The sequence below is a fragment of the Lagenorhynchus albirostris genome, chromosome 18, assembly GCF_949774975.1.
Source record: "Lagenorhynchus albirostris chromosome 18, mLagAlb1.1, whole genome shotgun sequence".
Lineage (NCBI taxonomy): Eukaryota > Metazoa > Chordata > Mammalia > Artiodactyla > Delphinidae > Lagenorhynchus > Lagenorhynchus albirostris.
The window spans coordinates 54,383,362-54,402,345 of NC_083112.1; positions in this window are offsets into that span (position 1 = coordinate 54,383,362).

The window sequence follows — 18,984 nt, forward strand, 5'->3', positions numbered from 1 at the left end:
GGCTTAGATGTTGTTTAAAACCTTTAGTGTGTTCTCTTTTATGCAAAGGGGCACACACACACACACACACACATACACACACAGAGTGGGAATCTGCCTTTTAAAATGCACAGATAAATAAACTCAACATTGTAACCAGAGAAAATGACCCTGTTTCTCAGTTCTAGATGATACTGAACAGATGTCTCTACAAGATAACAAATAAAAACACCTTTATATATATATATTTTTTTTCTAATTCTATAATTCAAAGTAAAAATTAACATACTTTTTGGCTCATAGCAGATGGAAACTAAAAACCTAAACAAGGTCTCTCTCCTTTTAGCCTTCTTCCTTAGCCCTTCCCCACCACTGTCTTCCTCAGGCACACCATACCAGAGGATTCGACTCTAATGCATGCAATAGACGTGTTTGTGTATGCTTATGTGAAATTGTACGATATTGTTTCATGAATGTATCTGTTTACAATTTACACAAGTGACATTTTTCTGTAAGTTTCCTTGTATTCTTAACTTTTGTTGCTCAACAATATGTTTTAAGAGTTATGCAGGTATGCATAACATTCTGTTATATAAGCCTACTTCACTTTAATTATTTACTCTATTTATTCTTAGTTGTCAACAACCCTCATATCCAGCAAATACTGGATTTCACTGTTAATTTCTTCTTTGTTAGTTATTCAAAAAACAAGTGTTTCATTTGATTGAACTTACAAATGGAGAGATGACCTATAGTCATTATCTCAGACAGCATTCCAATACTGACCCAGACAAAGAAATTATTGAAGCCATTGGGTAAAACACATAGATCTGTGTGCCATTTCTTTATGAAGATACCACATTTTGGATTTCTCTTTTTGTGAAATCTAGAGGTTGTGTTGCAATTTCAAGAAGAGGGTGGGACTGTATGAGACAATGACAACCCTTTAACAGATACAATTTTGGTGTTATTCTTTTTAAAAAACTTTTCCTGGGCTTCCCTGGTGGCGCAGTGGTTGAGAGTCCGCCTGCCGATGCAGGGGACGCGGGTTTGTGCCCCGGTCGGGGAGGATCCCACATGCCGCAGAGCGGCTGGGCCTGTGAGCCATGGCCGCTGAGCCTGCGCGTCCGGAGCCTGTGCTCCGCAACGGGAGAGGCTGCAACAGTGAGAGGCCCGCGTACCGCAAAAAATAAATAAATAAATAAAAATTAAATAAGTAAAAAAAAAACTTTTCCTGTTTAAGCAATAAATGGTTAGAATTGTTACTTTTTAATGTCATCTTGGAAATACCATCAATTTGAACCCATGTGTATTTGTGAAGAATTATTTTGATTAGTTTTAGCTGCCATTCAAAGAAAATCCAAAATAATACTGGCTTAAACAAGACAGAAGCTTATTTATCTCTTCTGAAGCTCTTCCTATCTGCTCTACCACTCTGGCATAACATCTGAATTGCAAGCAGGGGTTAGGGAGAGAGGGTGGGAGCAAATGGAACCTTTGAGTCATCTTTGAAAGTGTTCAGGAAGTTCAGCTTACATCTTATTAGTCACCACGTTTTCATGTGGCCATGCAGTGAGACTAAAGGAAGGCTCATCTTTAGCTAGGCAACTGTGTTCACCTAAAGATTAGGAAACTGTCTGCTGCTACAGAGACAGGCTGGTTCCTGAAAATATGGCCCATCTTTATAATTCTTTATGTCGCTATATGTCCTTTGCTTCTTTGAATCAAACTGGTTACTTTCTCCCTTGTGCTTTTGACTTCAAAATGAGCATTTCAGCTATAGATTTTTTTGGCCTGTAGTTTTTTGAGTGATGTCAGGGACAGCTCTCTCATCATTCACTTGCTTCTTGTCTTCACTTTTATTCAGATAACTTCTGCTCAGCCTCAGCTGCTTTTGGCAGTCTTGATATGTATTTTTGAGTTTGGGGATTATATTTATCTCCAAAATTCTCTAAAAATGGAACTTTTGAATTCTTCAAAATTAAAAGAATATTCTTTTGGTTTTGTAAGGTTTCCAGGAGGATAAGGAGAAAATGCTGAAATGAATCCTTGTTTAAAACAGATGTTCTCATAAGTGTTTTAAATTCTGTTCCAGTGGAAAGGGAAAAAAGAATAATAGACTTGGAAAGAGGGTGTAATTAACAAGAAGTTGGAAAGAGGGTGTAATTAACAAGAAGTCCCATAAGTTTTCTTATAGAAGTGCACAGATACCTAGTAAATAATGTAATTATAATCCTGGTTATAAGAGAAGGGGTATAGTAGATGGAAAACAGAATGTGCTTTGGATACCAATATTACTGAGTTCTTTACCTATCTGTGATGGTTAATTTTATGGGTCAACTTGGCCAGCTAATGAGGTGCCCAGATAGTTGATTAAACCCTATTTCTAGGTGTGTCTGTCGGGATGTTTCTGGTGATTAGCATTTAATTGGTAGACTGTGTAAAGAGACTGCCTTCCTTAATATGGGTGGGCATCATCCAATCCATCCAAGGCCTGAATAAAACAAACAGGTGGAGGAAGGGGGAATTCACTGTCTCTGCCTGACTGAATGAGTTAGAACATCAGTCTTCCTTTGACTTTGGACTGGGACTTACACCCTCAGCGCCCTTTGTTCTCAGGCCTTCAGACTCAGCCTGGAACTTGCACCTTTGGTTCTTCTGGTCCTCAGTCCTTCTGTTTTGGACTTAAATTAAAACTCCAGCTTTCCTGGGTTTCCAACTTGCAGACAGCAAATTGTGGAACTTCTCAATCTCCATAATCACACAAACCAATTCCTTGTAATAAATCTCTTATATATGTGTGTGTGTGTGTGTGTGTGTGTGTGTGTGTGTGTATGTATATTAATGTTTATAATGTTTCTGTTTCTCTGGAGATCCCTAACTAATATACCATCTTATAGTTAACTGTGTGGCTTATAGAAAATTCTCTTTTTTAATCACACCTTCATTTTTAAGCTTTTGACACGGCTTTCGGGATCTTAGTTCCCCAACCAGGGATCAAACCAGCACCCTCAGCAGTGAAAGCACAGAGTCCTGACCACTGGGCCGCCAGGGAATTCCCAGAAAATTCTTAATCTAGGTGTTTTTATTTCTAAATTTTTAAAATAAAAAACATTATCCTCTTTTTTGTAGAGTTGTTATTGCCCAATACATGGCATCTGTGAATCGTCTAAAGGTCATACCTCATTCAAGACAGCAGTTTCAGGTAATGGGGTACATGGAAAGGCCAATAATTTGATGAACATGAGTCCTTTCTTATACTTCATTTACTCTGAATGAGTTTCTTGGTCAGAAGCAATGAGGCATGGAATACTATGATGGTAAATAAGGCATTTTGTAAGTTTGTGAATGGTGGTTTTGGCAGAAGCATTCTGCAAAAGAAAAACAAACTCACATGTGGTATAAGCTGCATTCCAGTGAGAATAAAATGCTACCCTTTCCATGATTAGAGACATCTTATTTAATTAAGCATTTAATTTACCAAGTAATTGACTGGTAAACCCAGATTACAGTGCCACTTGGGGGGCTTAGCGTTGTCTCTGCTTTGGGCAGGTGGTAGAGTATTTGTACCTATACCCACAACCTCCTTGTTGAGTCAGTCAAGGTTGTTAATCCCCTGCATTGTCATCACTGCTTTTATGAACACTTAGCTCATGAGCCCAATGGGCAAGGAATGGTATAGCTAGAGAGACGAGTTTACTGATATCCTTAGAATGGCTCGACTTGTTCACTTGATTGTTGTTATTTTCCTTGCACTTTGGTGAGCTTTCACATGGGGCAAACATATCTTCACATCCAATGCCCCTTCAGAAATTTTTTTCCATGCACCTCTTATCCAGGCTCGCTTGTATCAATTTCTCCCTTTTGTTCCTTCCAAATATATGGCCATTAAGCCAAATTAACCACTGCTCATGATCAATGAAGATCTATGCCTCTGGCCATCTCTCTTTCTACAGAAAATCAACAACCAGGTATACCATTTGAAGTTTTAGATATTCCTTTATAAAGGTAACAAACATCTAGTGTCATTTTCCTTTATGGTGACCCCAGAGTAACCCCTATATAGTGCTGCCTCTGTGTACTTTCAAATAGTGCCAGTATATTATTAGAAAAGACACCTAAAACTGAACCCCAAATTTTTGTCATCAGCTGCTACTCATATGAAATTGCCCAAAAGTCCATACATGTGAGTTGAGAGAGAGAAGGCAATGTAATACCATTTGGCCGTGATTATTTAAACACCATCTAATCTGCCAGGTTATATGGTCCATGTATTACATCCTGGACCTGTTGCAAGGCATTTTCCTATTATGGGACCTACTCAAAAATGTTAGTTTTGAGGGGTTAATCAGTCCACAAATAGCACTTCCAAATTCCAAAGAGGTCCTCTCAGTATTGTGTCTCTTTCTCGGTGGTTGGAGAGGCTCAAGGAAGCAAGTTGTCTTTCAACTTGTAAGTGACCTTTCAGTATTCTCCAGACCAATGAATTTTGAGGGGATTTATTTTCCATCTTTTGCCATGTATATCTTTTCACTAGATGTCTAAAATAGTTGCTACTTCCTAATAATCAGGTCCAATTAGCACATCCTCGATGTAACAAATCAATATAACAGACCACTCTGGTGGAATGGAGAGGTGATCAAGGTTGCTCCAGAGTAGACTATGGTGTAGGATTAGAGAGTTATATAGTTATGAGGTAAGGCAGTGAAGATATATTACTGGTACATTCAGCTGAAAGAAAAATGCTTTTGATGTTCTTTACAACCAAATATAGAGAAAAGCATTTTCCAGATCAATAGCTGCAGACCAGGTGCTGGCTGAGGGATATGTTAATTTATTCCAGCTAGGAAACTTCATCTGTAGCAGCAGCTGCAATTGGAGTCAATATATGATTGAGATGATGATAATCCATTATTATTCTCCAAGATCCATCTGGATTGTGTATGACCCAAACAGGCAACTTGAATGAGAATGTAGCGTGAATCAACATTCTTGCACTTTTCAAGTCTTTTAGATTGTCACTTATTTCTGCAATGCCCTCATGATTGACCTTGAATTATTCTTTTGCTAGATAGAACCAGTTCTAGTGGCTTTCACTTGACCTTTCTTATTAAAAGAGCCCAGTTAATCAATGTGCAAATTCTGCCAGCTGCTACGTTTGACTACTCCAAATTATGGGAAATAACCACAGGTTGTGTTCAGGGATTCACTAGGCCCCTTGTGAAATGAGAACAAACCAAAACTCCATTGCTCACTTGATCTTCATAAGCCTCAAATCCAGCTAGTGGACCACAAAGGCGTTTCAGGTCTCCAGGATTAAGGTAATTTTGGAGACACAGTCCAGTTATCCCTTAAAAGTTTGATTATTTCCTCTTTGCCAATGCATAGTCAACCCTGTAAATGGCCACAGGGTACTTGAGCAAAGACAGAGAGAAATTTTAGGTATTCATTTTTGGGGTTTATGGAAGGATCCTTCCTTAAGGGGACCTGGCCTCCACTTTAATCAAGAGACTAGAGTTCTGTAAACTTGCTAAAGTCTGAAAATTCATTTACAGGTTGTGATTTTCTATTATGGTGATTGAAATAGGTTTGTTAACCAAACTTAGAGTTTAGTTACTTATACAAGTTTAGTAGGCTATACATATATTTCAGTTTAGAAATATAATGTTCAACTAGCCACTGCCAAAAATTTCTGCAGGTTAGGTCTAACCTGATTTCTGTGTTGGTTCTGTCAACCCATCATGGTAAAAATACATACACTGCCTTTGACAATTAAGAGTTACAATCAGATCTGATTATCTTCATTACATTTGGAAACTCAGTTCAGTGGCATCAGTTTCCACTATCATTTCTGGCTTTAAAAAATAGCCATGACAGGGCTTCCCTGGTGGCGCAGTGGTTGGGAGTCTGCCTGCCGATGCAGGGGTCACGGGTTCATGTCCCGGTCTGGGAAGATCCCACATGCCGCAGAGCGGCTGGGCCCATGAGCCATGGCCACTGAGCCTGCGTGTCCAGAGCCTGTGCTCCGCAACGGGAGAGGCCATAACAGTGAGAGGCCCGCGTACCAAAAAAATAAAAAAAAATAGCCATGACAGAACTATTCAAGCATGAAAAGGCTCCACTCATGAATGCATTTTCTAGACTGGAAAAGGACTATCTTTTATAACCTCTGTGGGACACAGAAAGTTATATGTGATAAATCCATTTAAGGATTCCAATCTCCTTCAGCTTTGACACCTTAATCTAAAGCATACTAAAAAGTTCTGGCATTTCCCTCTCATTTAGTGTGTGCATATTTGGGTCCAAATCAATCAACCAAGCAAAATATTAGAGGCACTCTCAGTCTGTTGAGCTAAGCCATTGAATGCTTTTATCTATTGAATGTTGATATGAATACTGAATGTCGAATATCTTTTTAAGGAGTATAAATTCAATCTGATCTAACACTGTATTTCTGAAATCTGATCTAACACCTTTAGAATTAATCCCAGTACATGTTTCTCAAGTTTCTAGCTATAGAAATTTGAAAAATCTTGGTAATCCTTTGGTGTGCATTAGACCTTCTCATGAGTCATACTTTGTACCTTATTCTCTGGCCTTCTTGAAATTTTAGTTATAGATCTAGAAGAATGAGTTTTGGGATTTAGGCTTTGAGGAGAATCAGAAATCCCTTGGAAAAATAGTACCACAGGGGAGGTGACTAAAGTTGTTTCAGACAAAAGTAGACTACCTCTTCAGACAAGAAGAAAATAGTGCTTCTACTGGCAAAGGAGACTTAGCAAAATTTTATGAATTCAAGGTCCTTAGCTAATCGCAATCTGAAAGTATATGCCCATCACAATGTTTAGTGTCCTATTCCTTTCTAAACATTGACTTTTTGCCCCTACATAACAGGGATGCTTCATCCTTCAGTTTACATCTTCCTTACTTCCTTTGAGTCACCCCCAGCAGCATCCTGCAAGTCCATATTTCTACTAGCAGTCTGTTCTAGGAACTCCAGGCTTTCTATTTCACACTCCTCAAACTTCTTCTAGCCTCTGCCCAGTGCCTGATTCCAAAGTCACTCTCACATTTTTAGGTATTTGTTACAGCAACACCCCACTTTTAGGTAATAGAATCTCTATTAATTTTCTATTGTTTCCCAACAAGTTGCTACAAAATTAGTGGCTTACAGCAACACATATTTATTATATCAAAATTTCTCTGGATCATGAATCTGGGCATAGATTAACTGGAACTTTTGCTCAGGGTCTCACCAGGCTGAAATTAAGGTCTCAGTTAGGTCTGCATTCTCATCTGAGGCTCAGGGTCCTATTCGAAGCTTATCTGGACTTGCGGCAAAACCAACTTTCCCGTGGTTGTAGGACTGACCTCCCTGCTTTCTGGTTGGTTATCCACCAGGGGCTGTTCTCAGCTACTGGAATTCCCCACACTATGATTCCACAACATTTAAGCTGCTCCTTCAAGGCCAGCAGGCAAGCTGCCTGTTGTTTCATGTTTCACTTTGTTTTAGGGACTCACTAAATTAGGCCAAGCATACCCCTTATCATCTCTGTTTGATTATTTAAAGGCCAACTGCTTAATAAACTATTCATGGTAAGGATATCCTATAACATTCACAACTTCTGCATGCATGCAGTGGGAGAGGATTATACAAAGCATAAAGACCAGGGGACAGGAATCTTGAGGACCATCTTAGAATTTTGCCTATGACACCCAGTGAACTTAGCAAATATCAAAAATCAAAACAAAACATTAAACTCCTTATTTTCATGAAACTATTCTATAATAGCAACTTATTGATCCTTCAAGGTGTTGTCTCCCATAGATATATGATACAGGTGTCTATAGTGATCATTTAAGTAACTCCTTTACTGCTTCATGCAATAGACTACCAATGGCCATATTATCACTGGAAACAGCATCTTCAACATCTTTAAAAATAATCAGATCAGAGAATCACTTCTACATAACCTGTAACCAATTCAAAGATCCCTCCATTAAGGTTCTTTTCCTCTGGAATCTGTTACTATACCTATTTTTCTAACAGTAAAGTTTTATTCAGAGAGAAACAAAACCACCCTAAGTGCAACAGAATAGGGGATTTATCACAGTGCTTAGGTCCTATTCAGTTGGGAGCTCATAGAGGAGCATATGCCATTCTTTATCCTGGCCCATGAGAATGGAAGATGAAGGCAAAGATGGGGTGGGAGCTGGAGAAACTGCAGGTCCAGATGATGCCCCAGGCCAACAAGATGACCCAACACATTAGTGACAACATGTCAAACTGCCAAAATAACTGGCACTCTCCTTCAATCTTCAGAGTATAAACATATAGCTGCTACTTCATTTCTGCCTTTAAAGTCTCACAGAAATTTGTCTTGTAGCCAACACTAACCTGAAGCCATGTAGTAAAAAAATTCTGAACAATGTAGTTGACACAATAATAAATTGACAAAGTAATAGATCACCACAATTTACAAAGTTATAGCTACCAGAGATTCAAATAAGACAGTATGCAGACTTTTCTTAAAACATCACATTCTGTTAGATAGAAAGATAAGTAAATATTTACAGAAATTGTATTTCATAGTGTTTTTTATAATACCAGAAATGTTAAATCATAGGCATTTGGAGACTCTAGTTATTTCACTTTTGAAGAAAGAAAGCATAATTTTGTGGTCCATTCTACTAATATAGAGCCAATTTTCATGTTGCAGTATTTCATGATTCTGCTTTTTTTAACTATTTGTTTAATCAGGCAGTTAAGGTTTGACATTTAAAATTTCCTGACATATCTGGCTAGGTTATGGAAAGTCATGATAGAGGCAATTAACACCTTAATTATAAGAAATCAAGGTCTGCCTCTTCTATGGCAGTACTTATTCCATTGTTACAGGCAACAATTTACCTATCCTTTAACAGAGTTTACAGTTTTCTTAGAATAATAGTACCCCAAAATAATATAAGTGTTTTTAATACTTTATGAATACAATCTTAACTTCACATATTTTACATATTGCTTTGCTTATTTAGAGTTTTTAATTTTTTTCCTGGTTAATTTTTGTTGGAACATCTTTTTTTTTTTTTTTTCCCCCAACATGATTTACATTTCTCTCTGTAGGAGTTATACTGCCCTTTATTTTAGATTCCATACGGCTTCCTATTACTCCCATCCCCACCCTGACCTACAACAGTGCTTGGAATATACCAGAAATGTAAGAGATGTTTCACTGACTTGAGTATTGCCAGAAAAGTTTTTATATTTGTAACAAACTATGTAGTTTCCAGCCTGAGAGCTTATATATATATTTGAGAAAAAATTACTGACTTTAAAATAACCTCACCCTCCACAAAGCATTTAAATAATGAGGGCTCTCAAAGACTATTACTCAAACTACATAGAGAAGAGTCATAAATATTCATGAATTGTTTAACACTGCTGTCGTTAATGATTTCACTGCTCATTTTATATAAAAATCCAATCTTTTTTCTTATGTATCATTTGCTAAAGCACTTTACTGACTGAACATTCACACTGAATGTGAATGATTATCAATTCTTCTCTTGCTTTGATGTACAGTCTCTGTCTGAAGGAGGATAAACCAAAGCAGGCAGCATACATCCTCAAAGTTGTGATGCTCATTCAGAAATGATACGAATTTGAAAGATTATGCAGATAGCATCATTGAAATAGCTTGGGCTTTTCGTATTTCCTGAACTTTTTTTTTGCATTAGTAAGTCTTTATAAATTCTACAAACTCTTGAATTGTCCACAATTATTCACCAGCTATGCATGAATACCCATGTATCCAGGCTGAATACTGTAATTATCAGTACTTTTACTGTGAAGTTATAACCACTTCATCTCTACCTAATGCGAATCAGGCTTATAAAGAATGTTACATGCTTTGTAAATGGTAATTAAGTAAATATGAAAAAAAAAGAATGACTTTAAAGGGGAGGTTACAATGGTTTTCTGGATTAGCAAATTAGAAGGGTGACTGGTTACAACAGAGTATTTATTTAAGATGCCTTTTTAAAAAAACTCAAATATTTTAAGCCTTTATCGCTCTCTGAATCAAAATTGGATTGCTTAAATTTAAAAACTCAAGTCCTTAACCTCTTTCTATCTTAGACCTAAGTAACTTCATCTGAGATATACAGATATATGTGTATATATATATATATATATATATATATATATATATATATATATAGAAAGAGAAAGAATAAGAAAGAGAGAGAGAGAGAGATAAATCTGTGGTTGAAAAGTAAAGTGTACAAATGGTTGAAGAGTAAAGAAGAGCAAATGAATACAGGGTAGCTATGTTGACATGGAGCAGAAGCTTTGAAAGAAGATTTGAAAAGTTAGCATAAGGAAAAAAGTTTTTGGAAAGTGCTAATTCAAGTATTTAGATTTTATGCTTTCTTCTTTCTGAAAATTTTGTACATAATCTTACCTTGCTCATCGATATCTCATGCCTGATAATTATGGTTTGTTTCTAATCTAGTAAATCTAGTAATATTGTTCCAGAATGTGAATATTTTCACTACTAGAATAAAGTTATGCTACCACAAAGAGTGCAACTTTTTTTGTATTATCTTCCTATAGTAGAGATATTAGAAATCCATCAGCCATAAGGTTTTTTCCTACATCTGTGACTCTATTCCTGTTTTATAAATAAGTTCATTTATACCACTTCTTTTGGATTCCACATATAATCGATATCATATGATATTTGTCTTTGACTTACTTCACTCAGTATGACATATACACACAACTATATATAAAATAGATAACTAATAAGGACCTATTGTATAGCAAATGGAACTCTACTCAATACTCTGTAATGACCTATAGGGGAAAAGAATCTAAAAAAGAGTGGATATATGTATATGCATAACTGATTCACTTTGCTGTACAGCAGAAAGCAACACAACATTGTAAATCAACTATACTCCAATAAAAATTAATTAAAAAAAGAAAAAAAAATCAGTCAGCACAGGACAATGAAGCAACAAACACCAATTTACCTACCATACATATAACTTTGACTTTAGAAGAATCTTAATTTAAGTCACTTTCCCTGGTTTGTATGCCTGAAGTAAAGAAGCTTTCCCAGGGTAGACTATATGTAGTACATCTGTTGCTGGATTAAGTCACATTAAGATCCTTAAAACAAACAAACAAAAAACAGGCTATAAAATGCATGGAAAGCAAAAAAAAAGAAACAAAAAACTATTTTAAGCATAGCATCTGAGGGCAATAAAACCTATCATCATGCTTGGGATTAGAAGTAAATATGCATTTTATTTTTATTAAGTTATTACTGCATGGGCTCCAGGTGTCTTCGTTTTACTCTGATTCATTCTATTATGCTCAGAATGAATTTTGAAACACCTCTGTCTTTGGATGTTCCTTTTTTATTCTCATTGGTTACTGATTATTTATCTTTAGAGATGGGGAGTAGAACTGTCCTTCCTGGAAGTCCTATCCCAGTTTAACAGTGGAAATACCTGATAATGTTTGATGATGCACTCACTCTATAGTTGAGGAGTCCTCAGAAGTAGAAATAAAGAGTAAAAATAGCTATAAAGTATTGAGTGTTTATAACGTACTAGATAGTAAGTACAAGATTTTTAAATTTAATCCTAAGAAGATTCAAGGAGATATTATATGTGTCCCATATTCCAGATGATAAATCTGGAACATTTACATTGTTTACTGAAGGCCACACAGAGCTAGGATTCAAAGTTCCTTTAGTGGGACACTGTGTCCAAGGAGTGATTGGGTTACATACATCACAACACTACCTCTCACCTAGAAATTTATAAAGGAAAACCTGTTTGACATTATGACCTTTGGTCTATATAACTCAAATTGGAAGAATCATTGTACACATTGCCAAGGAGCACTTACTGTTAGCACCCTGTTATCTTTTCAAGGTTAATTTAATGGACTGCTACGCTATTAAAGAATACTTCTGAGTTTCTGAAAATTCACAGAACTAAACTTTCTGAATGTTCATTAGCCATATATTACTGCATCACATATATATATATACAATGGAAGTGGTCTAGATTCCATTAACTTCTGTTATATCCTATTTCCAAACCTGGTCTTAAAATTGCATACACTGATAAAAATTTAAACTGATTTAATAAAAATAGAAATGTATGAATTAAAAGACACATTATTTTTTCATTTACCAAACTTATTAAGTTCACTAATGGTTAAGTTATTCATTGGGCTAAGACATTTAATCAGAAATTTTTCCTTCTATCATGTATCTGACTATTAAAGTTTAGAAGTGCCTTAGTTAAAATGCAAGAAATTTCCAGTACATTTCCAGACTCCAGAGATACATTATTTATGTTAACAAACTATAAAGAGTTCATTTGCTTTAATATTTATGAGGGAGATCAATGACACATACAATGTAGTATTACTAAACTCTAAAACCACTACAAAACATAGATTCAATTAATGGAATGTTAACCAAAGAATATAGTCAGCAACTCATAAATAAAGGATCGTTATAAATGTCCAGATTTTTAGGATTCTTTGGAATACCTACTGAAGCCTGCCATCAAGAAATGTATTTTGCTACCTTGAACTATTAAAAAATGTAATTTTAAGGAAAATTAGATGCAGTCTTGCTCAGAGCAGATTACATGTTTTAAAGCTTTATTGGTTTTTAAGCCTTTGAAGATAATAAGGAAGTTCATTAAGCAATTACCTTTGAGTTACTTGAAATACTGAATAACCTCAGAATGATTAGGTTCAAAGAGGTTTAATTGGCATGAGCCATGCCGTACCTTTTAAATAAAATATTTTGTAAGATATTCATAAAAATATTAATTTCCAAAGCATTTTTACAATAAATAAAAGTAAAAACTGAATTGGCAAACAACTTGGGAATGAAAGTGATTGTTAAAATGTCTGAATAATGAAATTTAAAGGCTAGGTATCTGGAAATATGAGACACACAATATAATTTATTCATATAAAACCTTAATGTCACTGGCCAGAAAAAAAATTTTGTTCTTTCTCTTTAGTACAAGATATGAGTTAAGAATGTATCAAGCATTAATTATCAATTAATAAGAATTTTGAATAAAGTGAAAAGAAGCAAAAGCACTTTCTTGTGAAGATTTTTTTAAATAATATAAAAATAAAGCTATAACCAATATTACATTAATTTGGATGTAGTGACTTTGTAAAGCAGGAAGACAGCAGTATAGCTATTTACTTAAAATGTTTTGGAGCTATCTAACCAAGGATACTAGTTGCCAATAAGCAGTCACTTCATAACTGACATAAGTTTTAGTTTTATTTATTAAAAAAGTATTAGAACATTGCAAATGTATTAACTCCTATATTGAAGTGCTTGTAACAGTCAACTGCAAAGGAATTTTAAGCTTTATTAAGTACTTTGACCTTGATCATATTGAGAATCCTTCCAGCAATTAAGGAAATGTTCATGAATTCTTAGATGAAGCCCAAAATAGTTTCCTAAGTTAACTTATATTTGGGAATTCTTTGCTCAACTGGTATTAATAGGTTTTTGCAGAAATATTATAAGTAATTTAAAAATTACCACTTAAAAGGTAATATATTTTATGATTACCAGTTAAAACGTAGTAATAAAAAATAATAATTAGGTATACTATCCAGATGAGAGTGGCCAAATTTTTAAAATTCAGTGTTAAATACTATGCATATCCTTCCACACTTGATCCTAGCAAAAATCATTTTTCTCCTTGAAACTATGAATTTGTAAGATAAAGTTTTCATTGCCCCTTTGACTATAAAATAGTGTCAACAATAGGAATTAAGTTTTTTGTTGCTGTTGATAATTTTTACTGCTCCTAAATTATTCTAGGTGGCAAAATTATTTTCAGTGATTTACTGACTTAGAAAAATTCAACTGATAGTTAGTTCAAATCATGAAGCAAATTGCTTTTGATTTTTTAGATGTTGAATAATTCAACATATTTTCTTAATAAAAAGAACACTGACAGAAATAAAGTAAGCAGCTATGTACTAGTGATAGTTTTAACCATGCAGTCTCCAAACTTGAAGACACTCATATGCCTGTGAAAGTACTGGCTAAATGGCTTATCTCTGTCCCAACTGAGAAACATTAAATTAATGTAAATGCTGCTAACATACAAAAATTCACCTGTGCTGGTAATGACGGAAAGAAAAAGGAAAACACAGGATATTTAACTTTTTTAAAAAAAGAATTCACTGAGGAACATGTTTTAATCTTCATTCAATTGCTCTTCATCAACCATTCCTACCTGCCAGAAGGCTGTATACTCAACACATCTGTTATCTCCCAATATTAGACACCACTGAGACTCTATTTAAAGCTTTCATGTTGCAGCATAAAGCATTAAATGTTTGCTATTTATTTATTGTTATACATTTGGACCTGTATCACGGTTTCACAACTGGATGACTAACAACATTCTGTTTGGGGTGAGGAAAGACTCACTGCAGATCTTGCAATTTCTATCATGAGAAAAAAGGGCAAGAGGGACACACACCTTTTTATGAAAGAAGTAACACCCTTTCGTTAAAGTAAATCAGTTCAGTGAAAACTGTTTTAATATTCCTTCAGTTTTCTTAAACTTGATTTGAGGTCTTCTTCAATTAGAAGAGTAACTTGTGGATTTTGAGGGGTTTTTTGATCAAGGAGAAGAAAAAAAAGTCTTCAATCTGAAGTTAGTAAATAAGAATAAGTCAATAAAAGGAAAAAAACCCTCAGCGGCAACAATAAAACCAAAGAATAAGAGAAGATGAAACTCAGAGAACAACAGAATACATAAAAATTTCTAGGGTAAAATTTAATTCACAAAATGCATAACACTTAAGGGGATACACAGATGTTTTGTTACTTTAGGCAACTCAATACAAGAGTAATAAAACCACTTACCAGACACAGCTTCTCTTAGCAATTAAATATCTTGACATATTTCTCAGGTTGGTGTTCTTAAGTAGGACAACATTTATTTAGAATTACAGAGATACTAACAAATAACTCAATGTACCAGTATAACTCCTTCAGTTACTCTGTAGTCTATTTTTAAAATGGATATATGACTTACTCAAATACATATATGTATACACACACCATATAGAAAATTAGGATTCATAATAATTATCTTGTATGACTGAAAAGTTAATTGATAATATCAACTGACAAATGATAATATAATTTTCTTAACCCAAAATATTTCCCATGGTTCATGGTAAAAAAACTCTGGGGACAGGTAATTTATGTTAGCCATCTGTATAAATTTAAAACTAATTGGTGTAATAAAATTTGTCCCCAGCATAAGCTACTTCTATAGACAAACTCTATCATATATTTGGCTATCTGAAGTGAAATATAAGAAATTTATTTAATTCAAAAGATAGAATGACAGCTTTTCCATCTTTATGTTTGGACTAGAAACCATGTGTCTCATTTGCCAGGGGGCATGATGTTGTACCAGCTGCTTTCAAGTTCCTGCCAAAAGCTCCATTTTCAAAATTATATTTGGTAGTCAGTAGAACGTGCTAAAAATTCACCGTTGTAGGTTTTAAGCTTTCTTCTTCATATTTTAAGTTTGATTACCAAGAGCCTACACTTTTACTAGAGAAAGTTTTCAAACTCTTACAAAATAAATCCAAACCTATCATGGTCTGACAGAGGAAGTTTTTTTTTTAGTTGTTACACATTAAAAAAAAAATATCTTCAGCTTTAAAGCTGAAGATATTGTACATTATCAGATGCAATGACCCCGAGAAAAGGACCCATATGGTATTACTGACTTGAAGAAAAGCACACAAGTGTTGTGAGTTTGTTTTATTTAGGGTCTTACTGAGGATGAAAACCCCAGGAGACAGTCTCTTAGTAGCTCTGAGGAAACCAGTCTGAAGAGGCAGGGGAGGAGCCAGTTTATTTATGATATTTTTGGCTGGGGAATACATGCAGTCAAGCATACGTCTTGGTAAAAAAATCACTGCTATTCACACAGAACAGATATCTCAAGCTAATGATTTCAGGGCTTTTCTATGTACGGGAAGATGCAGAAATCTGGGTTCATTAAAATTCTTCCTAAGATATGCATCTAACTCTCTATAGGGCCTGTTTACCCAAAGCACAGAGTGCCTCATTGTGAATTCCTCTCAATGTGTGTTTCCTTCAGCAAGTGCAATAGCTAATGGCTTAATCCTTGTAGCACTTGGTGATGAGCAGCACTGTTCATTTTTCTTTGCTTACAATACATTCCTTTTAGTATTTGGTATTAAGCCAATTTTTTTTTCTCTAAAAATATCTAGGGATTAACTATGAAAAAAATAACAAAAAATTACTATTTGTTATTTTCTCCCTTATGCATGACTCTAGTACGTCTCCGAGTTAACTGTAGTATGTGATTGCACTAACAAGATCATCTTTGGTTGACGCTCATTCAACTCTTCTGATTCTTCTGTTTTGGTGTCTGTGATCATTCCATAAGTCTAACTCCTCAAATATACAAAGATATAGATAAGAAGACACTGTATGTTAATAACTAGGTAAATGCATAATATAATAAATAATAAGAGTTCTTGTGTTCTTTCAAAAGTAATCAAAGAAATAAAAAACAAATTTTTCCCCATAGAAGTCAGAACACGTTGCCTTAGTGTCTTAACAGTTCATAAAAGGTATCACGAAGAAGTTATTTTTCAGCTCAATTCTGAGCACTCCAGGCATTAAAAAAAAAAAAGTTACAGTCTAATCTTGCTGACATTTATAATGAAAGGAGAAAGGGGAGAATTCAGAGTGAGGGAGATAAGAAGGGATAATGAGTCATAGGCCATACTTTGAAAAGTCTTATATAGGAGGAAACAAGACAAACCACTGACCCCAAGATCCAAGAGACAGACAGGTGAAAATATAGGGAGTCACATTTTACTGCAGCAGAGACTCATGAATGAAAACTTCTGTGGGAACCAGTGCCCAGGAGGAAAACGGGAACTGTATTTGACAAACTGCTGGATGCTCGGTGAGGTCAACTCTGAGAGTTAAAACTGCAGGGTCCCCCAGTCTTAGGGGGACTCCCACAGTATTGTGAGATTTACCTCCAGGAGGTTAGCCAGACTCCCACAGTAAATATAAAAGTCTCATCGTGTTTCCGGTAGGGGGAAGAGAAAAGGAACCACTGTGACCTACTGCAGAGTACTCTGTTCTTCTTAACTAGGCCTGCCCTGAGTAGGGAAACTAGTTAACCAGAGCCTAATGTACTGGGGTATTATCAGAGCCTAACTGATCTGGGAGGGCAAAAGGTATAAAGGAAATCTCTGTACCTTCCCCTCAATTTTGCCGTCAATCTTAAATTTCCATTAAAAAATAGTTGAAATAAATAATAAGAAAAAAGTCTATATATGCCACATTAGAAAACTTGCATTTTATTCTATGATTAGTATTTAGCAGATATTACTTTTTCAGAATACAAAAGAAATATATATTTCTTTAAGAAATTCAAGCAATACAGAAGTTATGTATAAGGTGAAACTTGTGGACGACTCTTAGTACAAAATGGAAAATTAGAAATTCATAAAACCTTCACTGAAAATAAAGTTTTTCATGGGAAGTATAATGAACATAAATAAAATCAATTTGTGTTCATGGATACATAAGATAAATTCCGGTGCTAAGAGAGGAGGAGTAAACATAATTCCACAGTGATAAAAGCTTGCACTAAAACCCATGGTACGTCAAGGGCATATGGTGACACCAAGAACATAGAGCCATATTTGTGAAAGGCCAGTCAGGATTCAGGAGGCAAAGTGTGGACTTGCTCAAGGTGTGCACTTGGAAATAGGTCCTCAAGCTAAAGACATAACTTTATGGAAAGCATGGGTCAGAAAAAAAAATCAGCTACAGGCAGAAAAAGCAACTAAATATTTTCATAATGAAAGAATATTTTTAAAATAGAAAGAAAGTTAAGAAAGGAAAGAAGGATAGGATAGAAGAAGGAAGGAAGAAAGAATAGGAAAACAAGACTCCCCTGATATTTTCTAGCAGCAAAACAATTATTAATGCAAAATGTTATTCTGCATTGATAACAAGTGTGTCTTGCAGAAGTAAAGCAAAACTTTTGAAGAAAGAGCTCCTCAGCCCAGGCCCCTCAGTACTTTATATATTCAGATAACTTAAACATGAGGTCAAAACACACACACACACACACACACACACACACACACACACACACTGTAAAACAACTGCAGAAAAAGTTACTAAGAGTGAAAAAATAAAAAGCTGAATCATACTCCCAAGAAATTCTGACATTGAAATTACCTCGTATGAATATATAATTGCCATGTTTAAAGCAGTTATAGAAATAAGGATGCAATTGAAAATGGCCAGTAATGTCCAGACTAACCTGCAAAAGAACCACACATGGGAGGTTCACAAGAAAAATATATGGCTGCACCATGTACCCCCAAGGATGTTCACAAGAAAAACATGTTCACAAGGAAATGTTATGTTCACAACAAAACTGCACCGTGGCGCAATGTGGCAGCTACTGTTGAAAGTATCCAAGGTTCTGTTCCCAGAGTTAAAAAAATAACAACATTTTAATCTCATATGTAATATAACCACACTTCTGAAATACAGAAAGTGCAGAAATTTTACAAACAAGCCTCATAAAATTTTCAATGTTAGCGTTTGGTGTAGTTCCCATATTTTCCTGTCAATTTATGTATTTCCTATGACAGGATTGGTATTTAAAACCATTTAAAAATGTCTGCATCATATAATACTGAGTGTACCTTAAATTAGTGAAATATTTCCATTTTCTTGGACATCAAAATTACATTTTTATACTTGTAGATTTTCTATATTTTTATATATTGTCTCTTGACAGGTGCTGATATCCATATAACCAAGAGCATTATAACTGACTTAAATAATAAAAATATATATTTTTAGAACCCATAGCAAAATTTTTGGAGGCTTT